The 27,124-nt window shown below is 36.3% G+C and overlaps 1 protein-coding gene and 1 long non-coding RNA gene across 2 annotated transcripts in view; both read left to right on the top strand.

Moving 5' to 3' along the window:
• Positions 1-94: 94 nt before the first annotated feature.
• LOC136856669 (uncharacterized) lies at positions 95-14,149 on the top strand. The gene is made up of 3 exons (XR_010858453.1): positions 95-194; positions 13,178-13,363; positions 13,840-14,149. It is a non-coding gene; the product is annotated as an uncharacterized lncRNA (long non-coding RNA).
• A 2,867-nt stretch (positions 14,150-17,016) lies between these two features.
• Positions 17,017-27,124, top strand: part of LOC136856668 (uncharacterized) — a 125,535-nt gene continuing 115,427 nt past the window's right edge. The window contains exon 1 of the mRNA XM_067134728.1: positions 17,017-17,189. The gene's annotated coding sequence lies outside the window, so the exon portion shown is untranslated. The remainder of the gene's footprint in view (positions 17,190-27,124) is intronic.

The following is a 27,124-nucleotide window of genomic DNA, read 5'->3' as shown; positions in this document are numbered from 1 at the left end:
AAAGAGAGAGAGAGAGAGAGAGAGAGAGAGAGAGAGAGAGAGAGAGAGAGAGAGAGAGAGAGAGAGATAATCATTATAAAAACAAGTGGACACCAAAAGCTGATGACATTCTCTTCCCAGACACCACCAAGCGAAAGAGATGAGAGGGACGCACTTACTACTTCTCGCCTTTTTCGTGGGCGCAGCTGTGGCTGGTAAGAGTACAAGGGTGGCTTTCTGATAAGGTGTGAGCACTTGTGATATAATTATCTGTCCCATCCTTAGAGCTAATTTCAGAACGCTTTCGAGCATCACACTTAAAACACGTCCACAAAGATGCATGTAAAGTATGAACGTACATATTTATATTGCATTCAAATACAAAGACTTGAATGCATCCTTATATATATATATATATATATATATATATATATATATATATATATATATATATATATATATATATGTATATGTATATGTATATGTATATATATTAGAGCTAATTTCGGACGCTTGTGAGCATCACACTTGAAACACGTCCGCAGAGATACATGTAAAGTATGAACGTACATATTTATATTGCATTCATATTCAAAGACTCCAATGTATCCTTATATATATATATATATATATATATATATATATATATATATATATATATATATATATATATATATATATATATATATATATATATGTATATATATGCGTGTTTTGTCTTTTGTGTATCACAGTCGAAAGTGGAACGCCAAACAAAAAGAAGTGGAGCGTTATAGTTTTTAAGCCCTCAATGTTCATGCGTTGGAGACCAGGCCAGAAAATGTGAACACAACACCGAATACAAAGATTATAAATTATTGGAAAGACTCTTAATGACCATCAATTGTGTATCACTGAATCACTGTTTATCAAACATTTGGTTCCCCGCTTGAATACCCAAGGCCACTTCAACTCCTCTGTACCTCCCGTGATTTTCATCGGAGCCCGAAAAAACTCAGCTTGTTACTCAGTCTTCACCTTCTGACCTCATCGGTACACGTTATGCCTTGCAATCTTTAATTAATGCTTCGCCTTTTATATGTTCATTATATATTTCACATCACTATCGTGTCTCAGTTATTTAACTTCTAACAGCTTCGAGAATGGGGAATGGAATGTCTTGAAAATTAAGCTATATTAAGTGTATCTTCAAATTATCATTGGAACTGTTCTACTCTTCCTCTCTTTCCCTCTGTCTACATATATATATATATATATATATATATATATATATATATATATATATATATATATATATATATATATATATATATATATATATATATATATATATATATATATATATATATATATATATATATATATATATATATATATATATATATATATATATATATATATATATATATATATATATATATATATATATATATATATATATATATATATATAATATATATATATATATATATATATATATATATATATATATATAATCATGAAGCTACAAATGCTGCTTAATATCAAATTCACGCTACCTCGGGAATATCCCCGATGGGGAATTATCATGGAAGGGGAATATATAATTGATAAATGGATTGGTAACGCCAGGTCTCGCTGGATAAGTATCTGTGTCGAGAGATCGAGACCCGGCAGTACCAATCCATTTATCACTTATAAATTCCCCTTCCGTGATAATTCCCCATCGGGGATATTTCCGAGGTAGCGTGAATTTGATATTAAGCGACATTTGTAGCTTCATGATTGTATATAAATCACAGTGTTATAAAAATTTTTATATATATATACATAAAATCATCAATGAAGGGTAGAGGACACACAGATATACCAGCTGACTTTATTACAATGTTTCATAATTATCAAATTAATTGCATAATCAGGGCTGTTAAAATGAAAAATAAAATTCTTTGTAAAATAGTAAATACTATAACTAAAAGTTAAGAATTGAAAAGCTGAAAATTATTCATACAAAATTTCAGAAATAGAAACAAACATTAAAATTAATTGAACAAAATTTTTTAAAATCATTACATTAAAACGAAAGGTAACAGAATCTACAGTAAACTACAAATGAAAATAGCTGTGAAAGGGGTTACAGAACAAAAGATTAAGGACCGACCTAGAGGAGTGACTACATTAAACTAAACATAAACTTAAATAGAAACAACGCAAGTCAGGACAGATATAGAGGGGAGGACGACATATGAGTGTTTAACGATGGAACAAGTTGTTTAATAAAAAGTGATTCCAGAATAACAAGGTCTTGAGGGTTGGTGGTATGGCCTAAAATGCAGAAGTCTTTATTATCAATATGTGGTTTACAAATTTTTGAGTGATTTCTGATATTGGAATGTTCTGGGTTTGAAATTCTGCTACCAGTACAGAAGCTTACGCCACGATGAGAATCGATACGCACCTTAAGGAGTCTACTGGTGGATCCCACATAGGTCCCTGTTTGACATTCAGGGCAAGTATATTTATAAACAACACCAGATGACATATAAGGTGATAACAGCTCTTTAGTTTTGAAGAGCTAACCGATGGTGAAAGGGTTCTTAGGAATTAAAGTAACATCAATGGCACAAAAATGATCCCGAATAATTTGTGTGAACTTTTTGTGAAATTTGAGGTCATGAGAAAGGGAACCTTGCGTAAAACTTCATTTTTTGGACGGTTAAAACTGCTGGTTTTGTAATGAAACGTTTGTTGGGTAGTTTATATAATTTCCTATACTCTTGCTTTGCAGAGAAACAGTTATTATTTAAAAAGTCAATTAAAAATGTAATTTCTTTATGGAAAAGGCTCCAGTTCAACGTAAGGACGAGTGCTCGGTGGAGAAGGGTAGAAACAGAGTTGGATTTAAAATTATCAAAACAAGAGCTATAAAAGTTGTATATCTGTGTGTCCTCTGCCTTTCATTGGTGATTTTAAATATGGATTGACTTCTGACTCCTTACACTAAGATATATATATATGTCAATAAGTATCTGCACTCCAATTTTTTTATTTAATACAACAGCAATACAAAGTTTACAATAACATCATTTTTCAACATAGTCACCCTGCTTTTCAATGCACTTGGTCCATCGTTGCACTAACTTTCCGATACCCTCAGAAAAAACGTTTTCTGTTGAGCATTGAGCCATGTATGCACCGCTTCCTTCACCTGCTGATCGGTGGCGAAACGACGGCCTCTTAAAGCATCTTTAAGTGGACCAAACAGATGGTAAACAGACGGGGCGAGATCAGGACTGTATGCAGGATGTTCCAACACCTCGAAATGAAGTTCTTGAAGAGTGTTAATGGTGTGGGCGGCGGTATGTGGACGGGCGTTGTCATGCAACAAAAGAACGCCTTCTGACAATAGACCTCGGCGTTTGTTGCGAATTGCCGGCTTCAACTTGTTGATAAGCATATCACTGTAGCGTTCACTGTTTACTGTTGACCCTGTTTCCAGGTAATGTTCCAGAATTGGCCCTCGTGAGTCCCAAAAAACTGTGAGCATCACTTTTCCTGCAGAGGGTTGACTCTTTTTTTTTTTTTTTACTGGAGATTAGGGGTGTTTCCATTCCATGCTCTGGCGTTTACTCTCTGGTTCGAAGTGATGAATCCATGTTTCATCTCCAGTGACAATTCGTTTAAAAAAGTATCCCCTTCATTAGCATGACGGTCCAGTAAGTGCTGACAGATTTTCAAACGATTGTGCTTGTGTTCGTCACTAAGTTGTTTTGGGACCCATCTCGTACAGACTTTATGAAAGTTGAGCCTGTTATGCACGATTTCATATGCAGAAACCATGGCTAATGTGCATATCATAAGCTACTTCATCAATAGACAATCGTCGGTTATTCAGAATCAGGGCTTGGACTTGTTCAATGTTAGCGTCAGTAGTGGCTGTGGCTGGGCGTCCATCACGTTTCTCATCCTCCACGCTTGTCCGACCGCTTTTGAACTGCTCAATCCACTCATAAACACTACGTCGTGGCAAAACATTGCCCCCGTATTGTACTGAAAGTCTTCTATGGATTTCAGCTCCTGGTACACCTTCAGACCACAAAAATCGGATTACAGAGCGTTGTTCTTCTTTGGTGCAAATGGAGAGTGGTGCGTCCATCCTTACTTCTCAACAGCGCAGAGTGCACTTAAGTGGTAACACTGAAACCAACCACAAGGGAGGAGGGCGGAGCCATCTACAACCCCGCGTAGCACACAAAGCCATACAGCCTATTCATAAACAATTAGAATAAAAGTGTGGATACTTATTGACTTACCCTCGTATAATGTTGCTACATCTTCCCAAGCATCCAAGCTACCAAAAGCTTAATTTAAAAACCAGAAGTAAGAATATAATGCAATGCTTAGCACTGCCTGACACAGAAGGGCGAAAGGAATATTGGCCCTTCCTTAAATACATTAATTGCACTCTGTATATTTCTCCCACTTTCTCTCTTTGAACATGTGACTTTGGGAAGCCCTTTGTTTTTCAGAACACGAGGCTGGGAGGGGATTAATTTCTGGCCAAAGGCAGAATAAACCAGATTGAGAGAGGTGCGGCTCTTGCAGGAGCACCTGTAATTGGCTGACCATGATGTGACCCGAGATTCAAATGATGCGGCCGCATAGGGGAACGACACTAACCCCATCAGCATGAGGAAAGCATCATAATACCTGACCGGAGGTCTTAAAAGGTCCGACCGAAGGAATAGTTAGAGACATATCTGTATGCAAGCGAGACACCATCCTCCCTTTGCATTCTCGCCTCCTCCAGAGTGCCATGCCCCTACCACGTGGTCCTATCTTGTAGGGGCCTTAATATTCTTACCAGTGAAGCCTTTTAGTCCTCCTCCGCTGCCATTACCCACACTGAAGCCACCTCTTCTATAAGTTAAAGTGATCTGTTGCAAAGGTTTCTTTTCATTCCGTCACACTGCTTTAATTCTGCACTATACTTCCTATTTTATTTCTAAGTGCCAGTACTTCCATATTAACCTCACCTCGTTAGAGCAGTGTTACGAAAATTTCAGTGTTTGAGTAATTACATAAAATTGTGTGTTCTAGGCATCCATGGTATCCTCCGTCCACCACCTTGTCCTATGCATATTTTACTGTGTCCTTACTGGCCTTAAATTTGTATATCTTTCCGTTTACTGAGGGATCCTTAGCCATGGAATTCTTCCTTGATTGTGCCCTGCCCTTCGTGGAGCCCAAGACACCCTCTATCAGCATAGTCCAGCGATGGATATACCTTCAAGTATTCCTAGTTATAATTAATCTCTCAGGTCTTACCTGCCTGTTTAGTTCATTTTCATCTTCTGATTGGTCATTTACTGTAAATATAAGTAGTTTTAAACTTACCCTTAAGTGTTTGCTTACAACTGCCTTGTGAGTAGATCCATCAGCTGAGTTATATTCCCCCTTTTCTTTGTTTTTTATGATTGCCTGAATCAACAGCAGTCAGATACTATAAAACTATTGCAGAAAGTAACTAAATCATTCATTTAGAGTCTATAACCGGCTCATGACAAGCATTTCCCTAGGTAAAATAATAAAAATGGTGACCTATTTGCCTTGATCATAATCTGCAAAGTTGCAGACAATCTTTGCCTCCTTGCAACTTGCAGTATCAGCAACTAGGAAAGCTAGGCTGGATGCAAGACAAGAAACGACTAAGTGTAAAATCCACAAGTGCACAGTCAAGGAGTACCACACAGTGAGTATTGTTATTTTATGTTATGACAGGAAGTGAAACTGTAACTGAAAATAGCAATAGGGAAACAGCCACATGCATGCAACCCAGTTATCGAGAAGAGAGAGAGTTAGTATCTGTTACACAAGCTTTTGACAGCCCCTGCATGGGGGCTTGCATGTTTTTTGCACAGGCAAGCTAGTGAATTATGAAGCATAGTAAAAATGAAATAGTGCGTTTATTTCCTCCTTGTTATCCAGACAATTTTTCGTCTTGGAATTTTAGCTAGGCACATGTTAGAACCCAGGTGGGTCAGCCAGCAAATTTTTGTATCGCTTGACCCAGCAAATTTTTGTATCGCTGAAGTTAAGAGCTTTACTCTCTCTCTCTCTCTCTCTCTCTCTCTCTCTCTCTCTCTCTCTCTCTCTCTCTCTCTCAGCGGTTAGGAATCCATTAGGCACATGTAGCACTCTATAAAGAGTAAAACCTCAGAAAAGGTGTAAAATTGTTCAAGCCACGTGAGCAAATAAATGTGCTTCATATTTGCATTTGTATAAATTCCTGCGTAGAGCAATGCACATGATAAATTCTATTTCATTCAAAATTTTCCATTCAATATTCGCCCACGCTATTTCCTTCATAAGAGTAAGGAACCTCTTGCCCTTTTGTTGTTGTTTTGTGTTTGTTGGAATTAATCTTTCGTTTTGCTTAAAGTTTGCTGTGACCAAGTGGTTTTCACATCATTCACAGTCCAATTTTTGGAAAGCCTAAGAGAAAATTTTTATATCTGGGTTCCTCTAAACACGCCTTAAGGAACATAATATGTTTTCATAAGCATGCAGTCGTCTCAGGAAAATCTCCCCACCGGCCATTGTGCTTCGATCCAGGTGAGCGTAACAGACAACCTTGAACTGTCAGCAACTGAGCCAGACAACAAACCCAAGTGGCTATCAAGCTGAGCAAACATTACCCTTTTCTTAGGCAAACAATGCCTGTGCATGGTAGAATTAAGTTTTGTACTTATTATCAGGTTGGAGGAAAAGGCTCTTATTATTGTTGGCAAAATATGGACATTTATCAGTGACTTTGTAATTTATCCGTCTCTCGGTGATGAACTTATCACTCCTATAAGCATATATATAAGTGTACTTCTAAAACGGCTAGTTTCTAAACCACCCATTTGCACCTGTACGTAAACCTTACCTCCTCTGCGCCAGTATCCCAGTGTCTCCCAACACATTCCTTTTATTTTGTTAAGGTTTATACATTTTTTTTTTGTTGGGGTTATCATTTTAAAAGTGTTATGACACTCACCGAGTTCCCGAACCTAACACGTATCGGGACTCCCCTAAAAATTTCTTACAAATGGGCAAATTCTCCCAGAACCAAGCCTTAAGATTCACACTGTTAGCCGGCCAAGTCCGTGCATGAATCCAAAACCATGTCCTACAAGAAAAAAGTAAAAAGAAACGTCAATTCCCTGTGAACAAATCACGTCCTACAAGGCAAACCAAAAATACCCAGACTCTCGGGAACGTGCAAGTGCTCCCGGAACAAAAACCCCTACCTTCACGCTATAGCCGGCCATGGCCGTAAGTGAAATAAACTCCAAATTACATCTTTCAAGACACTGAAATTCGTCCATTACAAACACCTGAGTCTTTTAGACATATTGAAACCAGTTCACCACAAACAAACTGAGTCTTTTCAGACACCCTGAGTCTTTCCAGATCCCCTGAATTATGAGTCTTTTCAGACACCCTGAGTCTTTCAGACAACCTGAAATTCGAGTCTTTTCAGGCATATTGATTATCCTTTTATGCACAAACCCTCGCTCTACAACCGGCCTCATCCGTGCGTGAATAAAACCAAACCCCATTCTATTTTGAACAAACTTAAAGGATATCGCCCATATAAGCATTATCTCAAGATGTCTACGACATCCAGAGCCAAGCAAAATGAGGACTTCAAGTTCTACATGTTTGCTGGAAAGGACTAGTTCTGAAGGACTGGATCCAAGAAAGAGTAGATGATGCCAAGGCGGAAAGAGAGGCGCCGATAAACGTACCAGTGCCAATAAGTGGAAATCAGCAATTTTCAGCGACAAAAATTGCCGACTTTCGTCGCTAGACATGCGCTGTAAAACCGGATCGCTGATAACTGAGCCTACCGATGATCGGGGACTGTGTGTGTGTGTGTGTGTGTGTGTGTGTGTGTGTGTGTGTGTGTGTGTGTGTGTGTGTGTATATATATATATATATATATATATATATATATATATATATATATATATATATATATATATATATATATTATATATATTACTAACAGGACCTCATTAAAACTTGATGGTATCTAGCAGGGAAATTTATTCAAGAAAAGTTACAAGCTATCTAGAACTAACAGCCCTCATTGTCAAGTATCCGTAGGATGGCCAGACACGTAGTCCAGCTCTATTTGTATCTGTGGGGGAGTGGATTAAAGCCCTTGTTTTTCCAATTCTGTATGCTGGCTTCTTTAATTCTTTGATTACCCTCCTTCTTCTGTGTGGCCCCGCCCTCATGAACTTGGCCTTTCTCTACCTGCAGCTTCTTCCAGGTGTGCATTGTCCATGTGGTCTCTTGTGTGTTTGCATTTCTTTTCTATTATAGAGTGTATTTTTCTTGGTAGGCTGTCTTAATATCTGTTTCCAGTATTGCCTGCCATTACATTGCTTGCACACGTTATGAAGGCATTCTTTACAATCAATCTTGCCATTTTGTTAGCATTACTGTACAAAAATTTCACATTCTCCCAGTCTATTTTGTGGTCTTTTCCCCAACAGTGCTTGGCAACTGCCAACGTCTGATTGTAGTGTCTTATGTTTTGTGTGTGTCATTTTCCTTGTTCTTTGCAGGGTTTGCCACTTTTGGCGAAGTAACCATCTTCACAATCTTGACGCGCTGCTATGTATAACCCCACCTCTTACCTCTTCCCCCTCTAATGACTTTTTGCTTCTATTTTACTGTATTCCTAATGGTGTTTTTGTAACTGCCTATCAATTTGAAATTACCTAGCTTTCTGCTGATGGGTGTAATAGTTTTTTTGTCCAGGACTGTAATTATTTTCTTCCCTTTCATATGTTCTTTTTCTATCCCTTCCTTCTCTCCAAAAAAGTTTTTTCTTGCCTTAATGTGTGCCCATTCCCACCAGTACTTAGGTGAAAGTGGCAAATCCTGCAAAGAACGAGGAAAACAACATATACAAAACATAAGGCACTACAATCAGACATCGGCAGTTGCCAAGCACTGTTCGGAAAAAGACCACATAACAGACTGGGAGAATATGAATTTTTCGTACAGGAACACTAACAAAACGGTCAGACTGATTGTAGAGAATGCCTTCATAACATGTGCAAACAATGTAATGGCAGGCAATACTGGAAACATATTTGAAGACAGACTATCAAGAATCGTGCACTCTATAATAGAAAAGAAATGCAAAAACACAAGAGACCACATCGACAATGCACACCTGGAAGAAGCTGCAGGTAGAGAAAGGCCAAGGTCACGAGAGCGGGGCACACAGGAGAAGGAGGGTAATCAAAGGATTAAAGCCAAGATACAGAACTGGAAAAACAAAGAGCTTTAATCCACTCCCCCCACACACATATAAATACAGCTGGACTACGTGTCTGGCCATTCTATAGATACTTGACAATGAGGACTGTTAGTCCTAAAAGGCTTGTAACTTTTCTTGAATAAATATCTTTGCTAGATATCATCCAGTTTTAATGAGGTCCTGTTAGTAATTGTATTAATGCACAGAACAACTTAGTGATAAAGTTAATAATATATATATATATATATATATATATATATATATATATATATATATATATATATATATATATATATAAATATATATATATATATATATATATATATATATATATATATATGTGTGTGTGTGTGTGTGTGTGTGTGTGTGTGTGTGTGTGTGCGTGTGTGTCCAATATTAACAATTTATTGATTATAAGCCAATTTATGAAAAATTAACTTTGTGCATCACATGCCTTTTCCCCCCAATGGAGGGGATGACACCATAAGAATACAGCTTTCAGATTTTAAATAAGTCCTGAAGAGTGAGGTTGCTAGTCACATGCCTTTTTCGTCATGACCCCAGCAGAATGTGATACCTATATATAACTGTTTGGACTGGTTGTCAATAATCCAAGAGCAATCCGGAACCTACCAAAAGCAAGCCTTATGTTGCACTTTGGCTGGTCACATCTTCCAAAGGTGGGCAATGAGATCACCACATTCCTATTCCAATATATAATATATATATATATATATATATATATATATATATATATATATATATATATATATATATATATATATATATAATGTTTATATTTATATGTATTGAGCTTTTTCATCATTATTGCTTCATTTAGTGGTTAATGTTACATATCCTATTTCTTTTCCTTCCCTTAGTTGTAATCAACGACATGTAAGTTTGTAATTTTCGCAAAGATGATCAAGTCCATCTAATTACTTATCAATTCGGACAGGTATTTTGTGAAGTATACTCTATTTTCATCAGTGATCATTTACCACAGATTCTCAACAAAGTTTTCAGTATAACATGCAAACAGAAAAGCAGGCCATTAATCTAAAGCTCAATTCCTGACCAGAGTGGATAGGTCAGAGAGGAACGTATGAAGATGTATGCATCTGCATGTCATGAATGAGCGATGTGAAACTTTATCTTTAGTGGGTAGTCACTGAGTGGTACATGGTTCAGGATAATGATGGGTGGGACCGAGTTTGCTCCCAGACTATCACTCATAAGTCCACTCAGCTATCAAGGGAACCAGCATCTACTGAGGTTAAGAAATGGGATGTGATGCTACCAACTTCACCCCTTACAAGACTGCTGGAAAACTAGAAAGATGTACACACCTGACAACACCTTCTCTACATAAGGGGAAAAAGGCATAAAACCTCATTTCTCAACAAGGCTCCACGGGTGAGGCTTCTAGTTCCACGTCCTTTTTCTTTATCCCAGCAGATGTCGGTACCCATTTATAGCTGGGTGGACTTGTGAGTGATAGTTTAGAAGTGAAGTCAGTACCTTTATCAGTGCACCACCACTGAACTGTAGTGCCCATTATATACTACAATATATCTACATAGCATATTGTATATAATTCAACTGTAGTGCCCATTATATACTATAGCATATCTATATAGCATATATTATATATAAATGTGTCTACAACGATGCATACATATTGAAATACATGCCAATATCCCTGAAAACCCAGTACATTGTTGTATGCATGACACCCAATGCATACAGGTGGGGCACAAGAAATACTCAAGAGTATGTTGCCAGAAAATGGAATGATTTAAATGACAACCATCAACACTTGGTTTGACATCAAGAGTCATAAATGAAGACTGATTTATCATCAGGGAATCTGACAGTGTAGTTGCGATGTTCAATAACATTAAGGTAATCTGAGATTTATCTCCACTTACAAGAATGACAGGGATGCAGAGGACTCAGCACACATTTCAACCAAACTTCACACACACCATCTGCTCTTCCTGTAAAAGCAGGCAGTTTTCGTGTCACAAACAGACGTTGAAACCATACCTCTAATGTCCCTGGTAATGAGCCACTGACATAATCTGAGTAAGGTGAACTTAGTAATAAGCGCACCCATTCACCAGGTAGATATTGCATCACCGTGATCTCTTCTCAAAATCTGGCATGTGTAGAGTTACATGTGAAGTTTTTTCTGTAAACATATGATATATTTACCATCCCTGAAAGTGATCTGGAGCTCCAGAGGTTAGTATCATTTCCTGTAAAACTGCGTCCTTTGTTGTGCAGTTGTTGCTGATAGCTGTCTCCTCAACACTTGTGAACATAAACAGTAATGAAAGCAGTTCTAAGCTCCTGTAAACTGAAAGCTCATAACTGCTGACAAATACCAGAACACTAGGGGTGCATCCACACTACATGAAAACTTATCACAGACACCGTAAGAGAAAGGATCTGTGGCCAATATTGGATAATCATATCATATGCAGCACACGTCAGAAATACCAATAAGTCATTGAATTGTATATATCCTGTTTGTGATGTGTGTGCAGCAAGTTGGTGACATCCGTTTATGACATGTTTTACTCTATTCTGGATGCACCTTAAGGAAGACTGTAAATCTCACAAGAATTTGGTTATGTCTACTACACAAACAGCACATCTGCATCTTACATTTGTGGGAGAGGTGTCAACCAAGAGCTGATGCACATATGACAATATCACACCAACAACAAGTACCAGGACTGGATCACAAAGGTATTTCCAGAGGAATGTGGAGGAATTCAATGTATTCAAAAAAGGAATGAAGACACTGAAATGCAAAATCAGATTAGTCACCCATAACACCTGTATATAAACATGTTCTTTACGGTCTTCTGCTGCTCCATCATGTCATCTATGGTAAAATGGATCAGATAACCAAGGTAATATGATGAACTGTAATTTCAATAGGGAATTCTGAATTATTTTATCGAAGCTTATTCAGTCATGCTACCAACACCCTACTAAGGTTTTGGTAGTACCACAGCAACCAATGCTCCATATTTCAGGCTGTTATTGAAATACTGATGATCTTATACCATACACTAAAATGATCAACTGTGAGTCAAGACTCCCAGCTAATACCATTTCAATCTCTTGAAAAACCTAACCCTCAATGTTCACACATCTGCCGACTGAGTTATGTGTTTTGACTGACGACACCAGCCACTTACTGACCTCACACCAGGAATGGAATGGAATACAGAATTTTGGCCCAAAGCCAAGCGCTGGGGCCTATGAGGTCATTCAGTGCTGAAACGGAAATTGATAGTCAAAAGGTTTTAAAGGTGCAACAGGAGGAAAACCTCGTAGTTGCACTATGAAACAATTGTCAGGGTGCAAAGCAAGATGGAAGAAAGAGAATATAAACAGAAGTACAGTAAAAAGAATGAAAGGGGTTGTAACTTAGGCCCGAAGGGACGCTGGAAAGAACCTTGAGTAATGCCTACAGTGCACCGCATGAGTGCACTGGCAGCACTAAACCCCTACGGAGAACCTCACAGCAGGATAAAAAAAAAAAAAAAAAAAAAGAGGTATGCCAGTGGAGGATTAAGAATGTAGAACAGGACAGAAGAAAACATCCACAATGCTGACAGCAATGAGAAATGACTGCATGACGAATTTACTATGACAACAGCCATTTGGCTACACAGTTGCAACATCTGATTTATTTTACACAATAGAAGTAATATCTTATTTATGGGGTAATTTTCTACATGATTTTACATTGTTTCCTTTGAAAGTGAACCTCATTATTTTATTACGCATATTTTTCAATCATGCATCGCTTACGTAAGTGCATGGAAATAATCACGTTTTCTAATCTACACATTCTTATTTTTGAACTAGACTGCCCTGATCTATTCACTCTTCTGGGGCAATACTGCTACTACTTTTCTGATCAAGGATTGGACTGGCATTCTGCAAGGGAGGCATGTACTAGTATGGGCAATGCCAACATTCCAGTAGATCTCGCTGTATTGGACCTCTTCCCAGGAGATTACAGCCTCCTATTTCATCATGCTACTCTTTTGGGTATGATTTCTTCAGCCTTGTTAAGCTACAGTAGCTTTAAGCCCGTTGTCTATTTCTTAAATTGAGCTCATCTTAAAACTTTTTTCCCTTTACTGATGATTTTCGTAAGACTTCTAAATCATAGAAGATTGTTTGCCAAATGCATCAGTATTTCATTTACTCATAAATAAGGCCATTATTGAAGTCCTTACTCTTATCAAATACCATTCCCCTAGTCTTCTTACTTAAGCTTGTTTACTTTTGCATTCAAAATAACCAGTATACATCAATTATGCTCTCGGACTAGCTTGACTGTAAAGAAGGGTTAGGGCATATAGAATATAACATGGTAGTATACAGAAGCACAGCACCTACCTATTTCGTGAATTATTAAAAAATGTTGGGATACACTTTTATTTTGTGTAAATGTCGCTATTTCCTCATTCACAGACTTGCAACCATTCAATGAAGCCGATTTCTTTTACTTCCCTAACCAGGAAACGATTCTTGGTGGATTGGAGGAACAGAAGAGGGCCACCCAGGCTACTGGCTCTGGATCGATGGACGACCAGTCGACCAAGTCAAGACATACTGGCGTCCAGATGAACCTGACCTCGTTGACGACCAAAATGTTCTCATGATCACATATCAGGCAAATGAGAAATACCCAAGGAGAAGGATTGGTGACTGGATCGCTGAACGTAACCATAAGTACATATGTCAGTTAGGTATCTCAGGAGTCATATGAAGAAATTTCAAGCCAGCTCAACCACAATTTTAGCATATGAAATGACATCTAAAAAGTAACACTTTTTTTCATTAATACCTATCTCTTGGATTATACGCTCTAAATCTAAAATTCTTTACAAACATTCCTTCTGCATTCACTCCTTATTCTTTACCTTCTGTGATCAAATCTTTAATATTAATCTTGACTAAGACCCAAGAATCTGAAGAATCCTTCAGGAACTACCAAAAGAATACTGATCTTTCTGACTGCATTTACCCCTTACAAGTACTTTGCAATAGATTTGCTATCTATCCCAAAATTTGTATCTGCGAGTTCTCGGAAACTGTAAAAGAGTTTGTATAGTCCCAAATAATCAACAATGTAAGAATTTCAATAACTTACAGAAAACTTAGTTTAACAAGTTCTCTCTATTCATGCCCCAATGCGACATAGAAGCAGAGTAGTTTGAACATTCCAGGTCTGCTTTTGCAACACTGCTTTTTCTACGATCCTAAAACCTCTTGCAAAAATCCTGAAACACTTCTGTTCTCGAGGTCCTGCAACTCTTTCATTTTGCAGTTCAAGAAACTCTTTATCATGACCTATGATACTTCCATTCCAAAGTTCGTGAAAGATCCTTAGGAAGATCTTGCAACACTACAGTCAACAGTTCCTGTAAAACTTTTTATTTTAATGTTCCTAATATTTTCACTGATACTGAAACACTTCTATTCTAGGCTTTACGTTCGGAAGTTTTAACTTTACAGAAGAATAGTGTAGTTAATCACAGTGAACACTACTGGCGTGAATAAATAACATTTAAAAAATGCGCCGAAGCTTCTTCGGCGCAATCGAATTTTCTGTACAGAGTATAATGCTGTATGAAACTCACCCACGGCCCATGAAGCTCTCAGCAGCGGCCCATAGAAATTTTCAGCCACGGCCCAGTGGTGGCCTGTGTTGTTGGCACCTACAACGGTACCAGACGCACGATGATGGCCAATATTAACCTTAAATAAAATAAAAACTACTGAGGCTAGAGGGATGCAATTAGGTATGTTTGATGATTGGAGGGTGGATGATCAACATATCAATCTGCAGCCCTCTAGCTTCAGTAGTTTTTAAGATCTGGGAGCGGATAGAAAAATTGCGGACGGACAGACAAATAGTACCTCAACAGTTTTCTTTTACAGAAAGCTAAAAAGTGAAATGAACATTGCATAATTACTCAATCTGCTACCTTAGTTACGGCCGAGGGGCGTAGCCTATGGGTGAGGGATGTCTTAATAGGTATGGTTGCTATAGCTGGGCGACTATGAATTTTGGGCGAGCCTGTACTTGTGTTACAACAGATTTCAGTTTACTGATAGGCAATGATAGCGTATTTTCATCCTCTGTGCCCTGAATGTCAAACCTGTAAAAATCTGTAATGTTTTTAATCCCGCAATATTATGCTGTGTAACCGTAAAGAGTGATGTCTCCTAAACTTCAATTTTTCTTAAATCATTTCTCAATGTCTTTTCTTTTGTATATTTTTTCATTGATTTTACAACCTACTGGTCTTTATTTTGTCATCTGCACTGGTAAATGATTATGCTTCTCTTATCTTCTCCTGGGAACATTTTTGTCTCTTTTCACATAAGGAACCTCTATTTTGTGGCAACTTTTTTCAAAAAAGTCAATAGCATTTTTGCTCGTGTCTTGGAACTGTGCGCTTATTATAAATATTAACAATAATAATGAAAATGAATCATAAACAGAAAGGCTAACGTGTACGAGCACTCTTCGGCTCTTCATTTTGCCTGAAACCTGTTCTTCTGGGAATTTAAAACTCATTCACAAAGTCTGCCTTTATTTTGTACATTAATCGGAATTAATGCGCTGCAGGGCCATTTCGTGACAGGCGCATAACATTTTATTAATTAAATTGTCATTTTTGTGCTTTTAAAGAGATGTCTGAGTTTGTAAGGATGAATAAGCACTAAAACGCTGAAAAACAAAAAACTGATTTTCAGGCATAAAACTGTCACAGCCTTTCTGCATTAAACGTGAGCTGTCGCCTATTAAATTTCATTAATTATGGGGCGCCTTCTGGGCGTGCAACCAAGAAGTAGTTGAAAATCATTCAATCATACAGCATGGTATTTTAAATTAGCATTACATACTCCTTAAGGCCGAACATGTAACAATTCCAATAAGTGCAAAGGCTGATATTAAAAAATGAAGTTGATAGAGCGTATTAACTAAACAGTAGAGGCAAAGAAAGGCACTCAGGCGACAGCAGAAGCTCCACAGAAAGACAAAATTTATTGAAGATGCCCGAGCAATGTATCTTTTTAGGATGTCTAAATCATAATTTTCATTGTTGGAAAAAGAAGTTAACCACCACTTCGGGCAATGTCATTCACAACGATCTTGAAGTTGCCGAAGCCCTGGTACCACATAAATCTTCTCGAGTTCGAACTTCTTTATGACCGAGTCACTCCGAGCCTAGAGCCTGTGTTTGAATGAGTCAGAATATCATAGAGTTCGAAACTAAAATCCTCGGGTCACTCCAATTTCAAACCGACTTTTAAGCCGCAGACCCAAAGAACTAGGATCCAGAATCCCCGAGTCTTCCCGAGTTCGTCTCTCTAAATTTGAAAGCCACTTTACACTGCATTTTATTGACCAAAATTCGGAAACTGTCTGTAATATTCCTAGTCTAGATTGGTATCGTTTGTGTAGGGCAGGTTTAAGACTCAGAGTTCGCAGAAACTTTTGAATATATGAGAGTTCAAGCCTTCTTTTTTATAAGTCCGGTTTGACGAAATCTGAATTAAAATACTTCAGTCATTCCGACATCGATTTTTTTTTTTTCTTGTGAGCGTGTCTGAGACTCATATATTTCGGAGACTGTAACTCTGAGTCCGGTACTCTGTGATCACGTCTATGGCTCAGACAGTTCTGAGTTGAAGTCTCGGAGTCACTCATCGAGTCTGTGAACTACTCCGTTTGGTGGAGTGGAATAAGATCAGTTGTGGGTTGGTCGCTGTCTGGGAAGGACGCGTGCGCGCAGTCACGGAAGGACTACCATTACGTGGGATTTCGTAGAGGTGGATTTATTTGTGAGACACAGTAAGTGTTTATTTGCTAACATATTTCCGCTGAGGCTGTACAACATAAACACTATATATATATATATATATATATATATATATATATATATATATATATATATATATATATATATATATATATATATATATATATATATATATATATATATATATATATTAGATAGATGCTAGATAGGTTATTCACATCGTTAAATATTAATTTATTATATCGAAAAAGTGTACACTATTCAACAGTAAAGCTTTTAGAAGCATAGTATATATTCGAAAACAATATATGTGTATCTGTGTGTATGCAGCGAATGCCCATAAATATATTGATCATTTTACTTTCTCAGTACAGTTTTTAATTTCATGATCTTTTTTTTTTTTTTGAAAATGCCCCAAACAACGTGACCAACCTCTTATAATCTTTTCATCTCTCTTTTACCATCTCTCCTCTCTCTCTCTCTCTCTCTCTCTCTCTCTCTCTCTCTCTCTCTCTCTCATAATGTTATTTCGTCCTACTGATATCTGTCCCATAATTTTGATTTTTATAAAACAACGATGGTAATGGCACAAAATCATGCATTAACAAAATGTTTAGGCGACCTGACAATGAACAAACACGATTAAATAAGGTCACGTTAGACAGGAACCTTTCTTGACAATATTTTGTGCATCCCATTGGAGTCCGGACTGATCGGTGACTTGTCCACCTCACATGGCAAGCTTTGGTTCTCATCCTGCTTCCGTTTTCCCCTCAAATTTCTTTTGCTGCGAAAGAAGGCGTACTCCTTTACTTACTTCCTACCCTTTTGTTCCTCACACTCAGGCATACATTCACAAGTAAACTTATACGTTTTTGTACGCTCAATCATCAGTTACGGGCTGCTGAAGAGCAAGAGCCCGTGCCAGCACAAGGCTGGCTGAATCTAGCAACGGGACCTACAGCTTATTGTGGAATCCGAACCACATTATACCGAGAAATGAATTTCTAGTAGTAGTAGTACGCTCACATGCAAGCCTCAACGCATTGTGCCCTATAATCGTTAAACGCACACGCACCCCCACAAAAAAAGCTATTATCGCGAAATATCTTTAGCTGTATCTGGAGAGGAGGACCCTAAGGAATCTTCTTGTTTAGGTCGTGCTGTGTAGATCAATTATGTCAACAACGTTACCCTATCGCCTAACAGCTGAACCGAAACAATAACAATTAAAATTTTGAATTCTCGTTCATTTAGTTATGGAGGCTTCTATGTAAATGTATATACAGTATACATATTATATATATATATATATATACAAATACACATACAGTATATATATGTATGTATATATACGAGTATGTATGTATATTTATGTATATGTATATTATAAATAAATTTTTACACATCTTATATCTTATATAATGTGTGTATATACTGTGTGCATATATACATATAATACAGATATACACACACACACACACACACACACACACATATATATATATATATATATATATATATATATATATATATATATATATATATATATATATATATATATATATATATATATATATATATATATATATATATATATATTGCATGTAGGCACTTTTAAACACTACGGAAATTACTTCACGCCTTTAAAAACTGATGACAGGAAAATACGTTTGATTCGTAATTTCTTGTTGACGTCAAAAATTCTGCTTCTCAAAGAAAGGTCACTCACAAGATAACATTCTTCAGAGTGCGGTTATTACATTTTCCTCTGTTCGAAAATGGTAGATGTGATTTACATGTCTAATAAGCTGATATCACCTAAACTACCTAGACTGAATAGAAAGCGAAACCTTGCCGGGAAAGATATTTTAAACTGACGAAAGCAGAAATGTCCAGTGAGGCAATGCGATCAATATTTTTAGATCATTCCTCTCAACATGATATAAGTCCGTGGCAGTCTTCACGGATGGCTCAAAGTTAGATGCTGGCGTCGGCTCTGGAGTGGCCTTCCCCGATGCAGAAAGAAGCGAGATTATCATCTGTTGCATCTGTTTCTACAGCAGAACTGCATGAAATTTAAAAGGCCTTAGAGGGAATTTTAACTCTGAATGGAAATAGTTTTACTATATTTGTGACTCGAGAAGTGTTCTTAAGTCTTTCGAATCTTTTCTTTACACACACCTATTTTAGAGATTATGGAATGGATGTATATTTTTGCTGGGTGCCTTCCCATATTGGGGTTCTTTGGAACGAGCAAACTGATCAACTTGCTAAGTTAGCAGTCGCCTCCCCATAACCCAGGAGATGCCTACTACCAAAGGGATGTATTTCCTCTTGTAGGTCAGAAAATGTAAAACCTTTGGCAGTCCCTTTGGGAAAATATTGAAACCAAACAAAAGCTGCGCAGTCATTATTATCTCCTTGGTCACATCCCTATATGACAAGGAGACTAGAAACGATGTTGTGCAGGCTAAGGATTGGGCATGCAAGACTCACTCACGGGTTCTTGATGTCAAGTGAAAACCCTCCATTCTGCGACGACTGTATTGTTCCCTTGGCTGTGAGACATTTGCTGGTCGAATGTCCCAGTCTTGGGGATCTAAGACAGGTTCCTCTCTTGGGGACGTGACAGAGATGGACATTTTATCCTTGCTACGATTCTCGGGGAGGATTATAATAGCGAGTACTTATGTACCTCTGTTGGGAAGCGGGCCTCCTCAACAAAATTTAGAGCATATAAATATGCATTTACAGATATGAATATAAATATATTTATATATTTTTGGATACTTCTTATATGAAACTCCTATTTAATTATTTTTTTTAGTTTCCTCTTTAAAATCATTACGGCGTCAATAACCTAGATGTTGTGACGCCAGTTTTAGTAACTATTAATCAATGTAGAAATAACGAGATTATGGTGAAACAAATGAAGGCAATGTGAACTTATTCAAATGATGCTTATAACCGTCTATCTGTCTTATAACCTACCCATCCCAAAATTCACGCAAGAAAAGGGTACTTCCTCAAACTGTCTTTCTATCACCTATTTAGAACGCAAATATTTATTAAGCATATCTAGTTGTGAGTAAAAGAAAGAGCAAATTACAAAAAAAAAATTTTGTATCGTTACCCTTCATCTTTCTCGAAAAATAAATAAAAACCCACGACACAAATCTTTAGTGACTAAATTTGCACAAAACCAAGTTTCGAGATTAAGGCTGTGCGCTAATAGCTCCCATTATCCAAATACTGTCAAATTTTAGGCGCCTATCGACAATCTCAAACTCTGCGAAAAGTCAGCGTCAGTGTTCAATTTTCTCAAGCACAAGCACAGAAGACTACTCCTCCCCGTCTCTGGTAGCATCGCCTCTTTGTTAACAGAGATCGGTAACTAGCAGCAAAAAGCAGGCAGCATGTTCACTTCCCTGCAAGAAGTATTATTGATACCAAAGGAAACTTGCCCCGCTTGCCCCATCAATCTTGCTGCCTCAATGCGATCCGCCCCGTTGGCTAGATGCGTTCTAAATATTCATGCAATGATATAACTATTGCATGATGTCTGTTACATGGTCCGAGGGGGGGCCCAGACTCCGAGAGGCTTACGTAAGTCCACCGTGAGATGAAGGAAAAGGGAAAATGAAGATCTGACTTCCCAGGAGTTACGGGATCCGTCTTGTTTGGGCCTACCAAGACTCTCCAGAGCGTTACAAATTAATCTTAATTTTATATCATTCATGTTTCAACATACTTTTCATATTCATATTTTCAGCCTGTGTTATTCCAAACTTCACAAGTCAGACTGCTCGCCCCCCCCAAAAAAAATAGAAAAAACAAGATAGATAAATAAATAAAATGCTCTCGTCATAATTTTCATAAGAGGCCATATGAACGTACTTATCCTGTGTTGTGACCTAACTTCATATTTTCGAGTCACTTTTCGTAAGTGTTAGCCTTACTTGGTGTGTCCGAACTTCATCTTTTGATGACATGATAACTTCTCCTGCTAAGTCCTATCTTCTTTTTTCTATGTGGCATAACTTCATCTTTCCGAATGTCCTACCTTCATCTTTACATAAAAGGATAACTTCTTCTAGCGTCTCGTCTCTAGTTTTGTTATTCCAACTTCATCCTCCATGAGTGCTAATTTGATCTTTTATGTTCTAACTTGATGTTTTGTATCTCAAGTCCATCTTTTCGTATGCCTTACCATTATTTTTTTTTTTTATACCGTTTCATAACTTCATCTTTTGGGATGTCCTGACTTCAATTTTCATCGTATCAAAACTTCGTCTTCTGGCGTTCTAACTTTGCCTTTTGAAAAGTCATAACTTTTTCCTGAAGTGTGTAATAACTTCAACATTTAGGGTGTCCTAACTTCAACTTTTGGTGTGTCCTCCTCCCCCCACCCTCCTCCTCCCCCTGCCTGAGAGAGGCACGCCAAAGGTATCCTGTTTAAGAACACATATGGTAATGTTTTGTATAACGACCCGGGAGAGCCTCATTTACCCACATGCCCCTGTCCTCTGGGCATTCCCAAATGGATGACGTGATTACAGACGGTGCCGAATAAGCACAAAGTTGCATTTAAGATGAGTTCACAAAAAAAAAAAAAAGTTCGGTGTCACTGAAATAACACACAACCTACTGGCATCGGATAATGTGTAACTAGACGAAAAGACACAGAAGGAAACACGAATTAGCAAAACATTATGCAACCTAAATGGGATGAGATAAATCACAAGAAATGACAGAAAAAAATATGTGAATAAAAGCATATAACCTAAAGGGGTAGTTAAATAAATATGAATCATCAGTGAAACAAAGAATAAAAAGAGACAGGAATAATAAACGTTAACTAAATGACAAATTATGTATCCGGGAATGAAATTCCTCGTGTATGTCTGGATGGATGCGTGTAAATTTGTATACGTATGTTTACATGTGTGAGTAGAAATTTGTGCATTTAAGTTTTTAGTAGTTATCTTTCGTGTATGCACGGATGTACTCTAGTACGTTATTTTGTATATGTACAATAGAAATTACAGATATTTAAACATATCAATGTGAGGATTTTTTTCTATGAATGCAAGTATGCTCACTTTTGTTTGCAAACCATATCTTTTGACATACACTCGTAAATTATGAAATTCAGATCGGATATTCTACTAAATCTGGTGCATGTTTCAGAAGTAACCGGAGTAAACAAAGACAGAGCGTAAAAAGTTGTTATTATTATTATTGTTGTTGTTATTATTATTATTACAAAAAAGCTCAAGGAACAACCAAGATATCAGACTTGAAAAAATAAGTGAAAGCCATATTATATGTACTGGGTTTTACATGATTCTCCTGAGTATTCACTGGGGTTTTATGGGAAGGTTTGAAATTTTGATATATATATATATATATATATATATATATATATATATATATATATATATATATATATATATATATATATATATATATATATATATATATATCACAACGATAAGCAAAACAAAAATTTGTTTATGGCAAAGTGCGATCTACGACCACTCTTCCTAATTTTCTAAGAAACTGAATTATCGCCATATAAAATTTGGGAAATCCTTCCTCCAAATTCAAACACTCAAAAACATTAAAATCAAACTTTCTTACAACGGAGAGGAATGATGCCACCAAACTACGCACGCGCCTATTCCGTTCGTAGTCCTAATTAATTACTTCACAAAAATGGGTTACTTCCTCCTAACTTTCTCTCTCTCTATCTCTCTTACGTAAGAAACCTTGCTTTTGATATTTATATATATATATATATATATATATATATATATATATATATATATATATATATATCTATATATCTATATATCTATATATCTATATATCTATATATATATATATATATATATATATATATATATATATATATATATATATATATATATATATATATATATATATATATATGTGTGTGTGTGTGCATATGTTTTCCTCTCATTTTCTCTCTCTCACACAGACATACAAACAGACTATATATATATACATATATATATATATATATATATATATATATATATATATATATATATATATATATCCATTTGTTTTGATCAGGGCGTCTACCTAAAATAGGCCCCACTTTTAGAAATACCGTCGTCCAACCTACCTACTCCCTAGTCGATTGAGCCGAGTCGCAGCCAAGACAGAGCAACGAATACGGCTAGCATCATAATCCGTAAAATATTTTCTACTACTTGCCCATAAATGTGTAGAATGAAGGTATCCTGTGCCCAGTTACGGGACGGTACATAACGGCCCCCGGATATGTACTCACGCTCTCGACCCTCAGTTAATTTACTGTCATTTCTGAAGTGTGTGTGCGTGCGTGTGTTTGTGTGTGTGTGTGTGGCATAGAGCCTTAATCCACGAGGAGCCATATCGTCTGGGGTCTTTCGTCACAACAGGGCTATCTTGCAGTATCGAGTTGCGGGCATTCAAGATTTACAAACCTTTGTAGATTCCTGATGCGTGGGCTACAGGATGGGAATCGCCTTTTGAATTTATTTTTATTGATGTCTTAAATGTTAGTTGATCAGGTTTACCGATTACTTTAGAATATGGTCACAGTTGTATTCATCTTTCTTATACGAGGCATAACTTTTATTTTGTTCTTTACTTTTCATTTTTTTTTCTGTCAGCCAACACGATACTTTTTTTTACCGTCAGCTACTAGAGCTACAACTGCTTTTATACTTACTACTGCTGATGCTACTTTACTACTACTGCTAACATTATTAGTAATAATGATAATAATAATTATATTATTAATAATAAACGAGGATTCACTTATTCTTAGTTTAGAGAGAGAGAGAGAGAGAGAGAGAGAGAGAGAGAGAGAGAGAGAGAGAGAGAGAGAGGCATCTGACGAAGAAAGAGCTCTGCCATTGGGAACACATCCGGGACATTCTTCTTCGATTCAGTCACCCAATCGCAGGGAGGGAATAATTAAGCAGCGACAAATTGCATTCAATTTGCACGCATGACGTGACGTTTACCTTTTAACGTCACTTACAGGGCAAGGTTGTTCCTAGTGACATGAAGGTGTTTACAAGCAGCTTTTTACGTCCTTAATAAGCACAGCAAGGGTGAATAGCCGCGCATTTAGGTTGTCACATATTTTGAACTGACAACGCCTCCCAACGGATTGTCTACAATATATATATATATATATATATATATATATATATATATATATATATATATATATATATATATATATATATATATATATATATATATATACATATATATATATATATATATATATATATATTATATATATATATATATATATATATATATATTGCAATTATTACATTAGTAATAAACAAACGATTTCTTTCTTTCCTTCTTTATATCTTCAGCTGAAACCCCTTTTGGGCAGTTATTAGACTACAAAACCATGAGGGCTGCAAAGGGAAATCAGCCTACAGTGAGAGGCAAGTTATAGGAAAGGGTGATAAATAAATAAACAAATAAATAAATATAAGAAATAGAAAATAAAACCAATATCTCTGAATTCAGGAGACGTCAGCAGAAAGCAGGAATGAATATGCTCCTCGCTTAAACATCGAAGAACAGAAGATTCCCTAACTTTAATAGGCAGACCATTCACGTTTTGTTGTAGCCAAAATAAAACTACTAGCAAACTGAGTAGTATTCAACCTGATACTATAAAATTAGTTTATATATAATATAAAACCTATATATGTACAAGAACCACATGGAAGAGGAAACACTGGCTATGAAACCTGACTGTTTTAGCATTTATTTTACACACACACACACACATTATATATATATATATATATATATATATATATATATATATATATATATATATATATATATATATATATATATACATACAGTATATGTGTGTGTGTGATATGTATATATATATATATACATATATACATACACACATACATACATATATATATATATATATATATATATATATATATATATATATATATATATATATATATATATATATGTATATATACATATCACATCAGGTGGTGATGTGGTAAAGTGATTATGATCATATATGTAATATATATATATATATATATTATATATATATATATATATATATATATATATATATATATATATATATATATATATATATATATATATAGATACATATATATAGATATATATAATGTTACTATATAGAAAAGAGACATCTTAGCGAACTAAGGCTTTCTTGCAAACTCTTTAATGGTACGGTACTCTCTCTCTCTCTCTCTCTCTCAATACACACATCTTTATTAATGTGGGAGACGCCAGCGTGGTGCGGGGGGGAGGGGGCTCCCCTTGCATCACCTGCCGTGTCTGTCACACGGTGCGTGTCTGCGAGATTAGTATTGGGGGTAAACGGTTCGATCAAGGAGATTTCCATCAAAACACCGCCTTTTTCAACAACGTCTCGAGTTTCAGCTGGTTTTAGAGGCTCCGCAGAGACCCTGCTTCCTTTCCTCTTCTCCTTCTTCTTCTTCTGCTCTTGCTCTCTCTCTCTCTCTCTGGGTTCTTGTTCTTCTCGTTTTTCTCCCTCATTCCCCGTTTTTTCTCTTTCTTTTTTCATATCGGTTTTTCTCTTTTATTAACTTTCTCGTTCTTTATCCGTTTCTTGCTCTTCTTCGTACCCTTTATCGTCTTACAATTACCGTAATTTCTTTTTCTCTTTCTCCTTTTTATTATAATTATTGAATTCAGTTTTCCATAATTACTGCAGGTGTCCACAAGGGTAATCCAGGATAAACTTGTGTTACAGTAGGAGAGAGAGAGAGAGAGAGAGAGAGAGAGAGAGAGAGAGAGAGGAGGAGGGGGATTTTAAGTGCCTGTCAGCAAAATCGATTAACGCAGGTAACTAGGTTAACAAGACATGACAGAGGTCAAACAAGAGTTATTTAAGGTCAAGAGTTACTGCCAAGAGAGAAAGGAAAGGGAAAATAGATGGAAGACGAAAGTAAAATGAGAAAGGGAGGAAATCCACTTCTTCCAAATAATAATAATAATAATAATAATAATAATAATAATAATAATAATAATAATAATAATAATAATAATAATAATAATAATAATAATAAAGACTGGAACCTGGTAACCATTGCCACAAATACAAATACAGAATGCAGATAGAACAGAGACAGTTAAAACTACAAAAGAAACAGGAAAACCTAATAACAGCTAAAACAGTAATAGGAATATTATCCGTGGTGCATCACTATATTGTGGTCGGAAATAATGAGTAAAAAGCCACGATAATGTAAATGAGAGACCTATTTTTCCTTTTTGTATTTTGGAAAAATACAGTCTCTCATTTACATTATTGTGGCTTTTTACTCAACAGGAATAATAATAATAATAATAATAATAATAATAATAATAATAATAATAATAATAATAATAATAATAATAGCTGAGGCATGACCACCGTCATACAACCAAAGGCTGGCCAAGGCTTTAGCCATTTTAGATAAAAAAAAAATTACCTTTTAGTTTTATACACTCCACCTTCATTTTCACGAAAATTTAAATCTGCTACCAATCATACGCAATGACGAAAATATAAAAATTACGCCCTGCATACCAAAACCTATAACTGGAGAATAGTTCAGCACCTTTACAAACTTTCTGTGTGATACCAATTTTCCTTACCGTATGGCTATTATTTTCGGGGGTTGAACATAACCCAAATTATATACGTAATTCAATATCAAATTGTAAAAAAAAAAAAAAGTCGGTAAGTCATCTAGCGATAAAAAAGGGTTGTCTGTCATTGATACTTTGGTCATTTGATAAAAAAAAATAAGTGTCCTTAAAAATCTTGCCAAATGTTTCTCATAATGAAGCAAAATTGCCAGGCCAGCCAGGGGTCCAATATGATGAAGATATGAACACAAAA

The sequence above is a fragment of the Macrobrachium rosenbergii genome, chromosome 36 (genome assembly GCF_040412425.1).
Source record: "Macrobrachium rosenbergii isolate ZJJX-2024 chromosome 36, ASM4041242v1, whole genome shotgun sequence".
Lineage (NCBI taxonomy): Eukaryota > Metazoa > Arthropoda > Malacostraca > Decapoda > Palaemonidae > Macrobrachium > Macrobrachium rosenbergii.
The sequence above is the reverse complement of the archived record's forward strand: the minus strand, read 5'-3'. Positions and strand labels throughout refer to the sequence as shown.